The sequence below is a fragment of the Equus asinus genome, chromosome 23, assembly GCF_041296235.1.
Source record: "Equus asinus isolate D_3611 breed Donkey chromosome 23, EquAss-T2T_v2, whole genome shotgun sequence".
NCBI lineage: Eukaryota > Metazoa > Chordata > Mammalia > Perissodactyla > Equidae > Equus > Equus asinus.
The window spans coordinates 55,141,461-55,156,597 of record NC_091812.1 but is presented as its reverse complement, the minus strand read 5'-3'; the positions used below and the strand labels follow the sequence as shown (position 1 = coordinate 55,156,597).

Here is a 15,137-nt window from a genome sequence, read left to right as displayed (position 1 = left end):
TTCCATGAGCCTCCAGAGAAGATATATTACATTGTGTAAGAAACGTTAAGGACTGTCTAGGAAGTTGGCGCTCTCTTTCAAGATTAAAAGAAGAAATTCAGGCTGGAAAAGTACCTAGGTCAAGTGAATGTTGTCTCTACTTATACATCAAGTCGATCCTGAGGACCATGCTTTCACTTGGAGGAAGAAATAAATGCTATGAATAAAACTGTATTTCAGCCTCCTGAATGTTATTAAAAAATATGGAGTTTAATAAAGTAGTCTTCATCTATAAAGCAGAAGCATTGACAGCACTTGGTCTTCTGGTTAAACTATCTAAATCCTCAGAGAAAGAGCCCTGATAAAGGCTCGACTATCTTTACTGTCAGCAATACATGTGTGGTCCAAGAACTGTACCGCCAGTAAATGCAGAGTGGTGGCTTGTTCTAATTTTATATATAGCTGCTCTTTTTGAGAGTCATCATACACCTCAAAGAAGGACCTTAGCTTAACTCAGTACCTCCTTTCCTGGACAAGATGTTTATCCTACACTTCTATTCTAACACGAAGTGAAAGCTAATTCAAACGGTGCAGCTTTATTGGAAGGCATTTCTGACTTAATTCTTATCCTAAAAGGACGTTTAAAAAAAATAAACAAGAGAGCTGCAATATGCACATATTAAAATAAAGGCATAAATTTGCCTAACATCTAATACAGAACACTGGAACACAAATCGAAAAAGGCATGCGGGCAAGTAATGGATGTACATTCATCCCTTTCACTCAGATCAAAGAGAGAGAGCTCTCAATGACTCATACATACCGGACAGAGTTTAATGTTATAAAGAAACGTGCCATAGATGCAGTGATGGCAAAGAAATGAGTCTTTCGGAAGCAGAAAGATTTAAGAGGAAGGGAGATCGTGCCGTATCGCAAACTCTGATAGTACAGTTCCAACCCTCCCACGTTGCTCTCTCCCCATCTCTTTCTGCTTCTTGCATTTCCCTTCGCCGCCAGTGTTGAGTGTACCTCCCCGCACAACTTACCTTGAAACGGGACTCCATTGAGCTCTCGAGAGTGACACAAGCTTCCAACCAATCACATCACCCAGCCTCGTCTGGGCGGCCTCAATGGAGGCATCTGGACCAATCAGGATCCTGGAGAGATGAGCAAGTTGCGTTGTGGCGCCACTCGGCGTATACTTCCGCGCGTGCTGCCCGGGATAGGAGCCTGGCAGAGCAGCTGCACACACGGCAGTGCGGAGGCAGAGAAGGGGTTGGTGATACGGTGCTATAAATCTGTGGTCCAGTCCACCTCCCTTTTAAGACGTCCTCCCCCCTTATTTCTGTTCTCAGTTAGAGATGCAGCAGCTTACTCCTGTAGCGACCTACTAAAAAGCAACAAGGAGAAAGACATCGTCTTTTTGAAAAAACGTTCTTTCGTCTCTTTTCTTTGTTCCTTCGTTTGTTTTTCTTGCCCCTTTTTGTTTAGTTGAACGGCAATAGGAGGGTAGTCTCTCCGTCTTTTTAAACTCTCTTTTTTAAGTTTCCCCTCCCCTTTCATATTTTTTTTTCCGCCATTTCTTTTAGCGTTGGACTTTGGGGTCGAAAGCATTTCTTTTTATTTGCTTCTTTTAAGCCGAGCACAGTTTAGGTTTCGTGCTGTCTTAAGAGAACTATCCAGCAGCTTCTTGCTCATCCTTATTGGGAGAACTGCACCGTTACTTTAAAAACACACATACACAAAAATCTTAAGGGAGAAAGGTAAGTTTCGGTTTGGTTTCTTTAATCATTAGTTGCAGCGATGCGCTGGCAAAACCAGAAAACCTGTAAGTGAGCAGAATACAGAATATGAAGTTAATTGCACATATTTTGTCTCATTTCAAAGCTATTGCTCTGCTTTTTAATTCTAGAGAGCTAGACTAAAAGACGATGGACGCATGCTTGACGTACTGAATATTCGCAAATGTCAATGGCAGAAACTTAAGTGGTAAATGTGGCAAGGGTAGAGCAGGGGTACAATGGGAGTCTAGATGTTGAGTGAGCTTCGGGATTGAGGTTGCAAGTTCATTTCGTGGGAAGAGAGGGATAACTTGGGTTTTGGGGGATGCATGCCTCTACTTTCGCGAAGCAACCGGAGGACGGGAGAGGCTTTAGTAGCGTGAAGGGGAATCAGAAGCCTGGACTTGAAGATTAGACCAGCGAAAATCCCAGACTTAATTGCATTAACCAGATAACATGTGCTGAGGAGATGAGATTGCCAGATGGAATTTAGATGCTGCACCAGGCAGCGAGTTGTAGTTGACTGAGAAAAGTACATGCTGCCTGAGGGCTGGGGCTGGGTTTGGGCTGGGGTGGGTAGAAGCTGTCAAAACTCATCACTGCTAGGTGTGCGGGCTGTAATTCAGGGGCGCCAATTACCGTGATTCTGTTTTAAAAGAAGGTAGCCAATTTGGGGCCGAATTCTTAAGCCTGTACCGGATATGAGATTCCCTTTGTTCAGAAAAGCGTAAATAAGATCCTTGGAGCTGTGTCTGTGGAGCGGCGGCTGCCTGGGAGCCTCACTGTGCTGGGCGCTGGGAAGTGGATGCCAAGCCCTGTCCTTGGTCCTACGCTGCTGACTTCGCCTTCGGGGCGAGGGGGTACCGGTTCGCAGCCACGAGGCTTCGCAGCCGCCCCGGAGCCAACTCAGCTACGTAGCCTTCATCCCCTTCCCTACCGCCCCCCCCCTCCCGCTTTTCTCGAATAGCTATTGTTAAACTGACGCCAAGAGAAAGATGGTTGGGGATGAGACGTTGGGCAGACACATGCTTCATTTTAACTTTTGCGATTTCTCAGGGTTTAGGAGAAACCAGCTGGCTCTTACTGCGAAAAATGAGAATCCAGGGTAGATGTGGGAAAGGGGGAGGGTGTTCGAGGGGCGGGGAGGGCGGAGGGGGTGGTGGTGGCGGTGAACAAGGTGCTGCCTTTGCCTAAGAGAAGTTTAAATTATTGGCAGGAGGAGGTGTGGGTGAGTGTGTGCGTGAGAGCGCCCGTGTGGGGCTTGAGAGGGAGAGGATGGGGAAAAGGTACAAAGCCGGCTGGGGCTGTGAATTTCTCGCTGCTCTCCACCCCACCCACTCTCTGGGTTCGAAAAGCCAACGCGCGGTCCGCCTCCTCCAGACTAGACTCTGCCATCTCCGGGGCGGTGGGGCCTGGGGATGGCAAGGTGGCAGTGCCCACCATGGGAGCTCCGCGGCGAACAGGACATCGCGTGGCCATTGTTGCTTAATTTATGCCCAGCACGTTGCTACGTACCCACCTATTTCACGTCTGTAAAGAATTAATATGAGAGCTATACAACTGTGGCAAATTGGAGGTTGGATACGTTCCCCGTTTTCCATCTTCAAGTACGGGTTAGCGAAACTGATGTGGAGACTGGGCATTTTCTCACGTAGTTACCAGCTGTAGCTCTGGCTTTCTTGTGGCGAGAGTGAGAGAAATAGTCAACCATTTAGTGTTTACTCTTTAACACTGCTGGGGCGGGATGGGTGTCTCTGTACTTTCTCCCCGAAATTCCTGGGTTCTCTCCTCTTCCCCACTCATGTACAAACATTTCTGTTGGTTAAGATTCTAAACCATGAGCCCTTCCCCACACTCCTATTTATTATACCCATCCCCTAGGTGTTGGGAGTGGGAGCGAGGTGGAGATGGTTAATTTCTTAGGCCTACATTGCAACCTATGAAATGAAGGCTTAAAATGGGAGTGGGGCGGCGGAGGGGGGGGGGAGTTCAGAGCAGACAATAGTAACCGAATAAATTCTTTTCCTATTTGGAAATCAGTTCCTAAAGGTCAGGAAAAATGCGTGCGTGTTTTGGGGTTGGAAGGGTAGGAAATCTCTCTGGGCCTGTAAGACTTCCTTGGTAAAATGGCTTCTTAAATGGGACATCTGAAAGATTTGTCAGAATCTGAGCAAATAAGTCTGCAAAAAGAGGAAAATGTTGAGTATCTAAAAGTCGCCTTTTTGGGCGTTAAAAAAAATAACTATCTCCCTTAGTTATTGCTGTCATTCCCTGTAATTGTCTTACATCAGGCACTCCTGAGTTCCCCTTACGTCTTTTTACCAAGTGCTTAGGCACCCCACTTTATAAAGCTAACCTGTTCTGTAGTTCTCCCCCAAAAGGCAAGGTTTGTAGGTAGAAGTGGTTTCAAGACTTGGGGAACTCCGTTAAGAGAGAGGTCTCCCATAACTTCAAGAAGTCAGCTTCAGGAAGTAGGGCGTAGGGCATTCTAAGAGTTTTAGGTTTGGATTGGCAAATTTGGTAGGCCCATTTTTGCCTAATGTTTGGAAACTGGCATTTTTAGCAATCCCGCCTGACTGGGATGGGAATATTATAATTAACTGTTTAGAGGGAGGTCAAAAAGGCGCAGGCGCTTTGCGCGGTTTCCCCAGGAACCCGTACAAAGTCAATTAAGGTCATTTAATTGTTAATCGGATATGGGGTGACAACAGAAATGCTAATATAGAATCAATTAGCTCTTTCTCGTGTGCCCAGTCTAGGTCCCCCCAAATTGAGGGATGAACTGTCTCCATTTCGATCGTGGTTGAGTCCCCTACTTTACCACGCCTGACCTGACTTCGCCCAAGAGGGCAATTTGGCTTCCCCCACCCCCGCCCTGGTTAGTGGAGTCCTTCCCCCCTTCTCCCCCAGCCCCGCCCGTCGTGTGGGGGCGGGGAGCGCTGGGCGCCCTTAGCGGACCTTGCTGCATCAAACCCGCATCATGCCCTTGAAGCTGTAACCTCGGTCACGTTCTTGCGGCGACTCAGTCGCCCACTGCTCAGTTCCTTTCTCTTACCTCCTGCGATTTCAGGTAGGTATGACAGGTGATATTTTTAAACGTTGTCTTTTAGGGGGAAGGGTTAAAACGGAAGCCTTTGCAATGAAAAACCCCCCCAAAACCCCACAACCCGACACGACAGGTGCTCTCGTAATTAAGCGGCTGAGCAGGTGTAAAAACGTGCTCCCGGCGCGTGGCTCCGGGTCGGCTTTGACTCCCAGTCGTGGGGCTGGGTCTGAGGACAGGCACAGGTTTTTCTGGGGAAAAGCGATTGAGCCGGGCGTGGGGGCGGGTCAAGGCAAGCCGGCGATGGGACGCCCCCTCGGTGAAGAGTTGGCCATTTCGGGGCTTCAGTGGGGGGCCTTGGAAGGATGCGGCGAGCTGCAGGCACTTGTATAGTCGAGTGCAAGATTTCCTACTTCGCGTTTGAAGCAGAGTATAGCACCCCGCACAGGTACTTGGGGCTTCTCTGAACGTCAGATTCATCTAGAGAGGCAGAGAGGGGCGGCGGGAGCTCAGCCTTTAGTTTTCCGCGGAAGGACTGGACCCTTCGGCTGTGAAGTAGGGCAAAAAGCGCCTTTTGACTCCGCTGGCAATTTACGTGTGCATATGTGTATGTATATGCATTTGCTACACACAGATATCAAAGTAGCCCCCGCGCGAATCGCTCGGGCTCCCCGTTAGCGCCCCGAACCTCGGGGTTGCAAACTTGCACCCGGAACCCGCCGCCCTGGGCGCGCGTGGCTCTCCGCGCGGCCCGGGGCATCCGGTCAGGGAGCCGGCTCGGCCGCGGAAGTCGGGAGGCACGGAGCCCCGCGGCCGCGGCCGGGCGTCTTGTCGCCGGCCGGACCCGCGGGGCGGCCGGGCAGGGCACGCACCGGCGGCGGGAGCTGCGGCGCCGCGAGCTCGCCGCCGGCCCCGCCTCCTGGCGCTCCTCCAGGCCAGCCCCTCCTCCCCGCCCGCTACAAACGGCGGGCCCGCGGCGCCGGGCGGCACGGAGGCAGCTGCCGGCAGCCTGAGGAGGCCGGTCGCCGGCGCGCGCGGGAGGGGCGGGCGTTCCGCCGGGTTCCAGCCCGCCTTGCCGCCACCGCCAGGACCGGGGACGCTGCCGCCGCCGCCGCCTCTCCGCCGAGCCCGCCCGGAGCCACTTCTCCGCGGTGGTGCTGCCGGCCGGCGGCGCGAGCCGGAGTCGCCGCAGCGCCGAGGGGCACAGGCAAGTGCGGGGCGCGCGGAAGGGGGCTGCGGGGGGCGCCGGGCGCGGGCGGTGCGCGCCGCCGCGGCGCCGTGCGGAGTCCGGCCTCCGCTCGGTGGGAGCCCTCGGCCAGGCTCCGGCGGGAACGCGGGGGGCACGGAGGTGCGGCGCGCGAAGTTCCCGGAGCTCGGCCCCTCGCGGCGGGAGTGGAGGGCATTGGGCGCCTCGGAGGTGGCACCGCCCCTCCCGTGGGCACAAGCCGGTTGGGGGCGGCGGGAGGCGAGCGGGGCCAGTCGCGCCCGGCAGCGTGCACAGGCGTGGACGTGCCTGGGGACGGCCGCGTGTAGCGCGAGAGGAACTGCGCCCAGACGCAGGTGAGTGCATTGGAGGGAAAGGGGGGAGGGGGCTTTTCTAGAAAAGGGGCAGGCTGCCTGCGGTGGCCTGGCGACCTGGCGGGGTGGGAGGCGGTGGTTCAGCAGCTGGGTGGCGGCTGGTGGCGTGCCCACTTGGTCCGGCGCCTCCTCTCGCGGGCTGCTTGCAGCTCCCAGGGTGTCTCGCGACTTGCAGCGGCCGCGCGGCGTGCGGAGGTGGCATGGGACCGTGGGCGCCCGGGGCCGAGCGCAGAGGATCCCCCGGGCCACGCTTCCCCTGCGCCGTGTTAGCGGAGGCCGGGTGCAGCCGCGCGAGGTCGCCGCTCGCGGTGGCATCCCGGGTTTGCGCGCAAGCGGTGCGCTGGGCGGGAATTGCGGGGCGCGCCGGGCGAGGCGGCTCCGGGCTCTGGCTCGCTCGCTGGCGGGGGTGGCGGCAGCTGCGCCCCCAGCTCGGCGCCTGTGCACGGACGTGGGTGCGTGCCCTGGTGAGATTGGCGGCCTCTCGCGCAGACCGGCATCAGTCCACCAGCAGGTGCTCCTCCAGCGGTCCTGACCATGACCAGCAAACAGTCTTTCCACGGCGTTTCCTTAAAAGCCTACTTGTTATCCTAGAGGGCCAGAGCGCAGAACCTTGCCTCTGGATGTGAGCTGCAAGCACGGAGTAGTAGCTGTCCAGATGGATTTAAAACAGTGTGCCTTTTAAAGATCATCTTTATGATGAAATTTTCATCTCCTCTTTTCTCTGCATTTTCTGAAATGTGAGAAGAAAGGAGGATTTGTTACCGGGTACCTACTCTTCTTTATTCCCTCTCCAAAGAATGGTGCTTAACAATGCCAAATGAAACACCTCCGGCAAGGACAAAGCGCTTTTTAAAACTTAATTTTTTGGTGGACCTGCAGAATAATTCTGTCTTCATAGAAATGCAGCTCAGCCCCTAAACCTATAGCAGATACGTCCATTCAAAACCTCTCGAATACCATTTGCGGTGTAATTTCCCCATTCCCTTAAGTAAAATCGGTTTGTTTGAAATACTGTTTAGTTGCCCTTGAAGACAATTTTCTCATGAATCGTTTCCCCAGAGTCGTTTGAATTTTTCATTTATGCTAAGGTCGCTCTTTCTTGCGGAAGCTGACCTGGAGTCTCCATTTTGGTGAGCGAGTGGAAAAGCTTTCCTAGATCTACTTTCTCACTTGGATCTTTGGGTCTAGACATGGTGACTGTTTTGCTGGATGGACTGAAATGTTACTGCATTTGTTTTTGGGCTCCTCTTTTATAAGAGGTTTATAGGAATGTTGATTTTACACTGCTCAGGTGTGTGTGGGATGCATACTGAAACTTCCCTTGGAAATGGGAGAGGAGAGGAGTAGAGGGGGCAAGAAGAAGACAGATCTGGAAGATAATGGCTGGGATGGGGTAGGAAAAATTAGATTATTAAGAAACACATTACTTACCATTTTCTCTGACCCCTCTGCTTTTTTCTTTTCCTTCTTGAGAGAATAGTTTTGTATTTGTGTCATCAAAACTGGCCCCTTACGGCCTATTTGGGTAACTTTGTGCTGCCACCTTTCGGGGAATGAGATTTTTTATTTCCCCTTCCACGACAGAGCCTTAGGCATTTAAAGCCCCACTTTTCCCCTGTCTTGAGGTGTTTCCTCCACTGAGTAGGCTTTTAGGAATCATGTCAGGTCAGCTGTTTTGAGCCCCACTCTTTCCCCTTGGTTCAAGAGAATTTCAGTTTTAGGATATGCTCCTAGAATAGAACAGGTACCCCAAAATGGTCAGTTGGCCAGGCCATCTGTTATTTACTACTGAACCTTATTTTCCTTTTCTAGGCTCTGGAGGTGTTAGTTGTTGGAGTTCATTTTTTGATTGGTTTGTTCTGCTTAATGCCTCTCCACCAGAGAAACAAGGTCCTTCTCTGGGTTTCGGTGCTTTTACTTAAGAGCCAGCTTCCAGTGGGTTGCGAAGAACAGGGCTCTCAGTGGCATTTCTACGGCCCCGTTCCTTAATCCAGCCTTGTGGTTCTTTGTACACAGGCAGATGTTCCTGGCTGAATCGCTATCACTTTCAGCCATTCCAGCTTTCTGTGTTGCTTTTCTTGTCAACGTGATTATAATTTTTAAAAATACAGCTTTTTTCCCCCCAACCTCTCTTTCTCTTCTCTTCTAGAAGCAAGTCCCAAATTCTCTTTAAGGACACAACAAAGCCATCTGGAATACCCTGACTTCTAAGCTGGGATCAACCTTTTCGTCTTTCTTTGGGGAAAAAAAATTTTTTTTAAGCCTGTAATGCTTTTCAGGTGTTAGCATGACGCGACACTAGAGTACCATAGCGGCAAATTACGCTTCATGTTCTTTTTCCCAGAGAACTAGATACCCCAAAATAGCATCTTATCAAGACTGACTTTACCATTCGCCTTTTGGTCGCTTGGCCTGCGTGGTGGGATCACTTCTTTTCCTCTTATTTGAAATCCTATGAAATCTACCACATTATCACATTCTGACTGCCATCTTTGTCACCAGTAGTGTTTATTTGGAGGTAAGGGAGGCTAGAGAGCTGCAGTATTTAGCCTGGTCATATGATTTTTTGGATGGCCTTGGCGGGGGCGGTATAGGTGAGATGATGTGGGCCTGGATGGTGTGCCACCCTGTGGAAAACCTGCCCATAGCAGTCCATCCCAGCTCTTCCTGATTCTGTGGATAATCAGCAGGACAGGCCAATAATCGTAATAAGCTACCACATTTAAGTTTTTTCTTAAGCATGGGTACTTGATTGGAGGCATAGCCACTTTATGGTCATGTGACCTGTACAGTCATAACCCCTCCCCTTTGAAATTCTTAAAAAATTTTGAACAAGGGGACCCCGTACTTTCATTTTTGCACTGGGACCCACAGATTATGTAGTTTAATTGGGTTAGAGGCTTTCTCGATTGTTAATATTTAGCTGCCAGGGTTACTGCTCTATGCTAATACAGTATAGAACTGTTGGAAATCAAAGGCTGTATGTGCTGATGTGGCCACACCCAACTCTTGAATTAACTCTATGAAGGATATTAGATGCATGGAATATTCGTAGGTTTTGTTCAGTTTCATATTACAGATGTGGAAGTCTTCATTGGTTCTGGTTACTCACAGAACCCACATATTGTGTTCTTTAATGCCAAATCCATTGTCTTCTATGTTTCCAATTTGGGAAGCCCATTTATCATCTATTTATTTTATTCTAGATAGTAGTTGGTTTGTAACGCTAGTTGATTTTTCTTGATTTTAAGTAATATAAATCTGTTAAGTAGAAACAGGCACTTAAGCCTGAAGGCAATAATTTAGGCTTTTGTACATTGAAAGATACTTTTTTGTGGTTTAAATAGGATTGGTAACTTGGAATCTGAACTAAAAATAGAAATTAGTCTAGTAAAATCCTATAGAGGTTTTGTGGAGCAGTTAGAAATTTTTTCCCTAACGAGAAATGAACAGGTTAGGCTTTTAGTGTTCATGATGGATATCATAGCTTGAATTTTAGTAAGATCACGGGAGAATTTTTTTTTTTTAAGGGGAGATGACTTTCTGTATCTATAGCCTTGTATTCCATTGTCTAAAACAAAAGGCGACTTCTGTGAGCAGCTCTGTACTAGGTGCCTTCCCAGAGGCATCCTGCCCCTGAATACCCATGCTAAGTGTCCAGGGATTAGTCTACATAAAAATAATCTGTTTTCAGTAAAGGTGTTAGTATTTAGTTTCTCTGAGCTATGGGTTAGGCTTTTAATGTATCCGTTTCATTGATACTCTTAACTGCCTACTTCCCTTTTGAATGTTGCTGAATAGTTGTGTGTGAGGACAGTTAAGGGTTTTGCTTGTAAGAGATCTTCATGCAGAGAAGGATGGGTGCTTTGGGAAGGAGTGGAATAGGTAAAGTAACGAAGGAGGTCGTAGGAATAGGTGGTGTAGGATTAAAACCAAACTAATTCGGAGGTTGCTGTGTTAATCACACGTAACTCTGGTTTGTTTCCTTTTTTAACTTGCACTTTCCTAGTACTTGTCTGCATTACTCATTTCCATTTTGTCAGTTTCTGACTGAAAATGAATAGATTTGACAGGCGAGACCCCCTTTCCCACTTTTAGAAATTCTTTATTTGAAAAAACTTGACAGTTTTTCTCAATAGACTTATTTATTGTGAGACAGTTGTAGTAAAACGGTAGTGTTTTGTTTTTTTTTTTAAACATGTTGAAGGGTTTACTTTAGATAAGTTTTGAACTCCCAGGTTGAAGTATCTATATTTTTCCTGCATCTAATATCATAGTTGTAGATTCATATTCGCTTTTTTACCTTGAATTAAAAAAGGAATCTGTCCCATAAAAAGCAAATTTATATTCTACATGACTAGCTTTTCTTTTCCTGTAGAATTTTTGTTGTTGTGGGCTGTTTATTACCGGAGACAGTTTCAGCAACTTTAAAGACATATGGATGAAATATCACAGAAATCCCTGTTTTCATAAATATCGGACAGATTAAGTATTCTGTTAGGGTGGGTTTTCATTTTACTTCATTTTCCTTTTGGTTAGCAGTGGGCAAATGCACTTCAAGCTTCAGTAGTCATTTTCTGGACTGATTTTTATCTGCTTATGAGAATAAGGGCACTTGTCCTAGGATTCTTAGCTTTTCTGTATTTCCTTATTATGGAGTCACTGTAAAATTGAAATTTCTTGTTAATATTGAGAAGTTCTGAGTCTCTTTAGGCATCTGGAGAAAGCTGTGGGCCCTCTCTCTCTAGAGAAGTGCCCATACGCAGAAATTCCCATACAATTTTTGCCGTCTTTCCCTCTGGAGTAAAGACTGTTAAAATGAGGTTCTATTTGGGAAATAGATCTTTGAAAATTGGAGTTGTCTTCTTACCCCTGTGAGAGTGGGGCGAGGTCACTCTGAGGAGTTCTCATCAGCTGTAGTCTTAGCCGTATGGGCTCTTAGCTTTCACCCAAGGTGGACTCTAAGCATCCTTGTCTCCTCAGGGTTTGTTTTAAAATCCATTCTGGTTTTGCAAACAAATATTACACATGTAAGGTCTTCTTGTGAGCCCAGTGCTGCCAGTTTAGCTGCCGAGTTGTCTTGCCTCAGTAGGTTTTGTCACTTGGTTCAAATTCTTAATGTAGCAGAGCCAGGTGGAAAATACTAGGCTGGAAGTCGGACGTTTCTCTCATCTGGCTTTGGCTCAATTACCAATGTCCTTGGTTTCTTAACCTTTGTTTGAGTATAAGACCTCACCCTCCACATCTCAAGGACAGGGCAAAGAAGAGCAAATTGAATTATGAGGTTTTTGGCAGTGGAATGGCAGTGTTTACTGAATTGGAAAGATGGTAATAGGTGGTCCCCATAGATTAGTTATATCTATTTGGTCTTTGATGTGTTATTATGAACCGATGTTTTTAGTGATTCTTTATAACATACCATCATGTAATGTAAATTTCTGCCATGGAAAAAGAGAAAATTCCCAGACTGCAGGGAGGTTTTTGGGAGAATTATGACTTCGAACGTTTCAGTATGGAAATAGATACAAATATATCTATGATAATGGAATTTGGAAGGGAAGCTTAAAATTCATTTCTTCTTGAAAGTATAAATAATGCTAAAAGATTACATGTGAAATTATGAGAATTTAGCCAGCTAACATTCCAGGAATATAAATGTCTTAATTTAAATTTTCCATCTTTTTTCAATGAGAAATCAAATTTTTAAATTTAAGCATTTACATTAAAATAATCAGTCTATATTTTCTTGATTTGAATTGTTTAATCTCTTATGAAGGATCTATTCCTATACATCACAAAATGGAGTTTACACAGAAATGCATTTTTTTCCTGCTTGTTTCAATTCCCTCTCGCCACCCCAAGTGAAAAGTCACTGATGGATGCCCTGTCAAGTAAGTTATTGGAAATTGCTCACTTGTTCAGTTTTTAAAGAATGTTTAAGACTTTTTTATTCTTTAGGCGTCATTTGTGTATATCAGAAGTACAAGAAGTATTTCTCAAAGCAAATAAATCACAGTGTATTTGAAAATAAATTCGGTGAATTGGATAAGGAGGAGGAAATATTCCTGGAATTGATCGTACTTGATCTTGAGTTTCCCCTGAACTGCTTTTCAAAAGTGAGATTTTTCCGTCTCACTGATGCTGCCTCTCTACAGGAGGGACCTCTGGTGACGTGAGGATCACCCACCTTTACTGCTCAGCTATCCAGAATGTTTTAAATAAACAAAGTTTATTATAGAGTGAGCAAGTTTTTATAGCTTATTGCCAGATAAGGCCTATTTCCGGAACATCATTTTCTCTCCCCTACGTGCTTCTTAGTGGTTCAGCTGGCTTATTTTGTTTAAACCCTTGGGGTCCTTTCTGGCCTCTGGCTGTGAATGACTCATGGACTTTTTCCAAATACCAGATCATCAGTGCTTTTGACTTTCATCCCTTCCCTGTCATTGTCTCTGCAAGGAACTTGAACTACGCACAGCCTTTCTCTCCTCTTTCTGACAGCCCTCAGTCCTTTAGTCTCCTGTCTATGCTTCTGAGCCTTGTGCTAGTTCTGCTTCTAGCCTGGCACTTCTGGGTCACTTGTCCCTTTGTTTTCTTATCTGGCTCGCAGTTTTGCATTGATGGTTAAGAATATTGTTACATTTTACTCAGTGAAGAGTATCTTCTATGACCACGTGAGTTGCTGCTATTAGACGATGAAGGGGAGAAATGGGTATCAAAGGACCGATAGGACCAGTTTCTGCCACGGTCCCATATGGTGGCCCATGGGCTGTGTATGGTCTGTAGCTGTTTTATTTGGCCTAAACTGTAATTAAAACAAAATAGTGAATTGTTGATTTAGGTGTTGGGAAATATCACGTAAAGATCTAGAGCCGTGTTTCATGTCTCTTGAGAAGTTGAGGGGGTGGAGCAACACTGAGCCCCTATTTGCCAACTGCAGCCTTTATATGGAGCATGGTTTGTTGGACTTCAGAATAAGATACTGCCTGGTTTTCGTGGGTATTTAAGTTGGTGACTCTAGCTGCAGTCCTAAAGCCATGGGAATTAAAAAATTGACTCAAATGTAAAGGCAGAGGCAGTAGTTCTAAAGACTTCATATTCTTTTGGTTTTCTTTGTGTTTGCAGATACAGTATGAATTATGTTAGATGGCTCCTTATGAGTTTGGATCTTGTAGTCTCCTTTACTTCTGTTGGAGAAGTCTTGTCTTGGACCTCTCCTTCCTTAATCCCTGGTTGCAAGACAGTTTCTCCTTGTGTTACAAGATGTGCTTCCCTCACTGTATCTTACCTTTTCCCCCTCCCCCTGGGATTTTAGACCTGCCCTCCTTGGGAACAGGGATTTCTTCCTGCCTGTTGCCTGCTTGTATCTGTTCAGATGCTTTGGGGTCAGCAGAAGTTGCTTGGTGCTGTGAAAACTAGTTGGATGTTATGAGCTGTTTAAAAAGGCCGGTGGCCCACCTGCTCACCTCATTGCTGATGGTGTCTGCTTAGAAAAGGCTTTCTCCTCTCAGATCGCTGTAAGAAAGAGCTGATATGAGAGGTCACCAGGTGTGAGGTTTATATATGTGTTGTTTCTCTCTCCTCTTCCCCCTTATTTTTGTCAGTCTTCAGCCTTTTCTCCCCCTTTCTAGAAATGGCAGGGCAGCTTCAGCAAAGGTTTCTCCCACATGTGAAGTAGAGCAAGCTGATGCACCAGCAGAAGGAGAAAGAGGCTCCAGGTGTCATGTTTGGACCAATGCTGTAATTTTATTTTACAATAAGGAAGGTGGATATTATTAATCTACTCCTGAGCATAATAGCACGATTTGTATAGCAGAGAGCAACTTTGGTGTGTGTTAATAATGTCTGGTGAGATGAATACAGATGAATGCTAAGTAGGTAGAAACTGTCAGTGTAGAGCCTTCCTTTTGGTGACTTCAAGCACTTATATTTCTAGTTAACTTTTTGTTCAGCCTGGCAACAGATAGGAAGATCTGTTTTATCAACCCAGCATTAATGTAGCTTCTGAGGATGGAACAATGCTTATAAAGCCCCGCTCTCCTGGCAGCCACTTGAGCTAGGCCAGTCATAACGAGGAATTAGAACGTCTTCCCTGTATTGAACATCTTAGCAAAACCCTTCAGAATAATAGGAGCTTAATGCTGGTACTTTTAAAAATTGGCACAGTCTCCAGCCCAGCCACATTTTTTTGTTTGGGGTGTGAGTAAAAGTGTATGCTTATTTAAAAAACTAATTTTGAATTGACTGTGTATTTCAAAAAAAAATTATTGTAGGTATATTCTGAACTTACTTTTAAGAGGCACTTAAAATAACTCTTGATATCACGCATATCACGCATCTTCGATGATTAATATTCTTTTAGATGAATATGTTGCTTATTTTGATATGCCCGGGATCATCTGGTGGAGGGACTTGCAGGTGTCTTCGTTTTTGGGTGGGGGTGAGGAATTGAGAATTGGTAAACAAAACAAAACAAAACAACCCAGAACGGTGTTTCATTTCCCCAAAGGTAGCGAATCATTGTCATGGAGCTTCTGTTGTGTGATAAGAAAGGCTTTGGTATATGTGGGCTAGTAGTTAACTTGGAGTCTAGACCTTTTCCAAATTCATGTAAAATTTTTTCCTTTTAGTTTTGTTAAAGGATCTTAAGAAATGTCTTCAAGTTTTTTTCTACTGGGACTAAGCTCAGAAGCCAGGAAGGTTGTGTAATGGTTATTGTTTCATCCCACATTAATACTACGTACTAACGTACTGAGAGC

The 15,137-nt window shown here is 46.5% G+C and overlaps 1 protein-coding gene across 18 annotated transcripts in view; it reads left to right on the top strand.

The window, feature by feature from the left end:
* Positions 1-1,175: 1,175 nt before the first annotated feature.
* ELAVL2 (ELAV like RNA binding protein 2) overlaps positions 1,176-15,137 on the top strand; it is a 130,668-nt gene continuing 116,706 nt past the window's right edge. For 3 of the 18 annotated variants that reach the window (XM_070495752.1, XM_070495754.1, XM_070495745.1), the window contains exon 1: positions 1,201-1,742. The gene's annotated coding sequence lies outside the window, so the exon portion shown is untranslated. Of the gene's footprint in view, positions 1,743-5,155; positions 5,252-5,574; positions 6,011-6,150; positions 6,364-15,137 lie in introns of those variants that run through there. The other 15 variants (XM_070495755.1, XM_070495751.1, XM_044756908.2 and 12 more) reach the window with 11 other exon arrangements.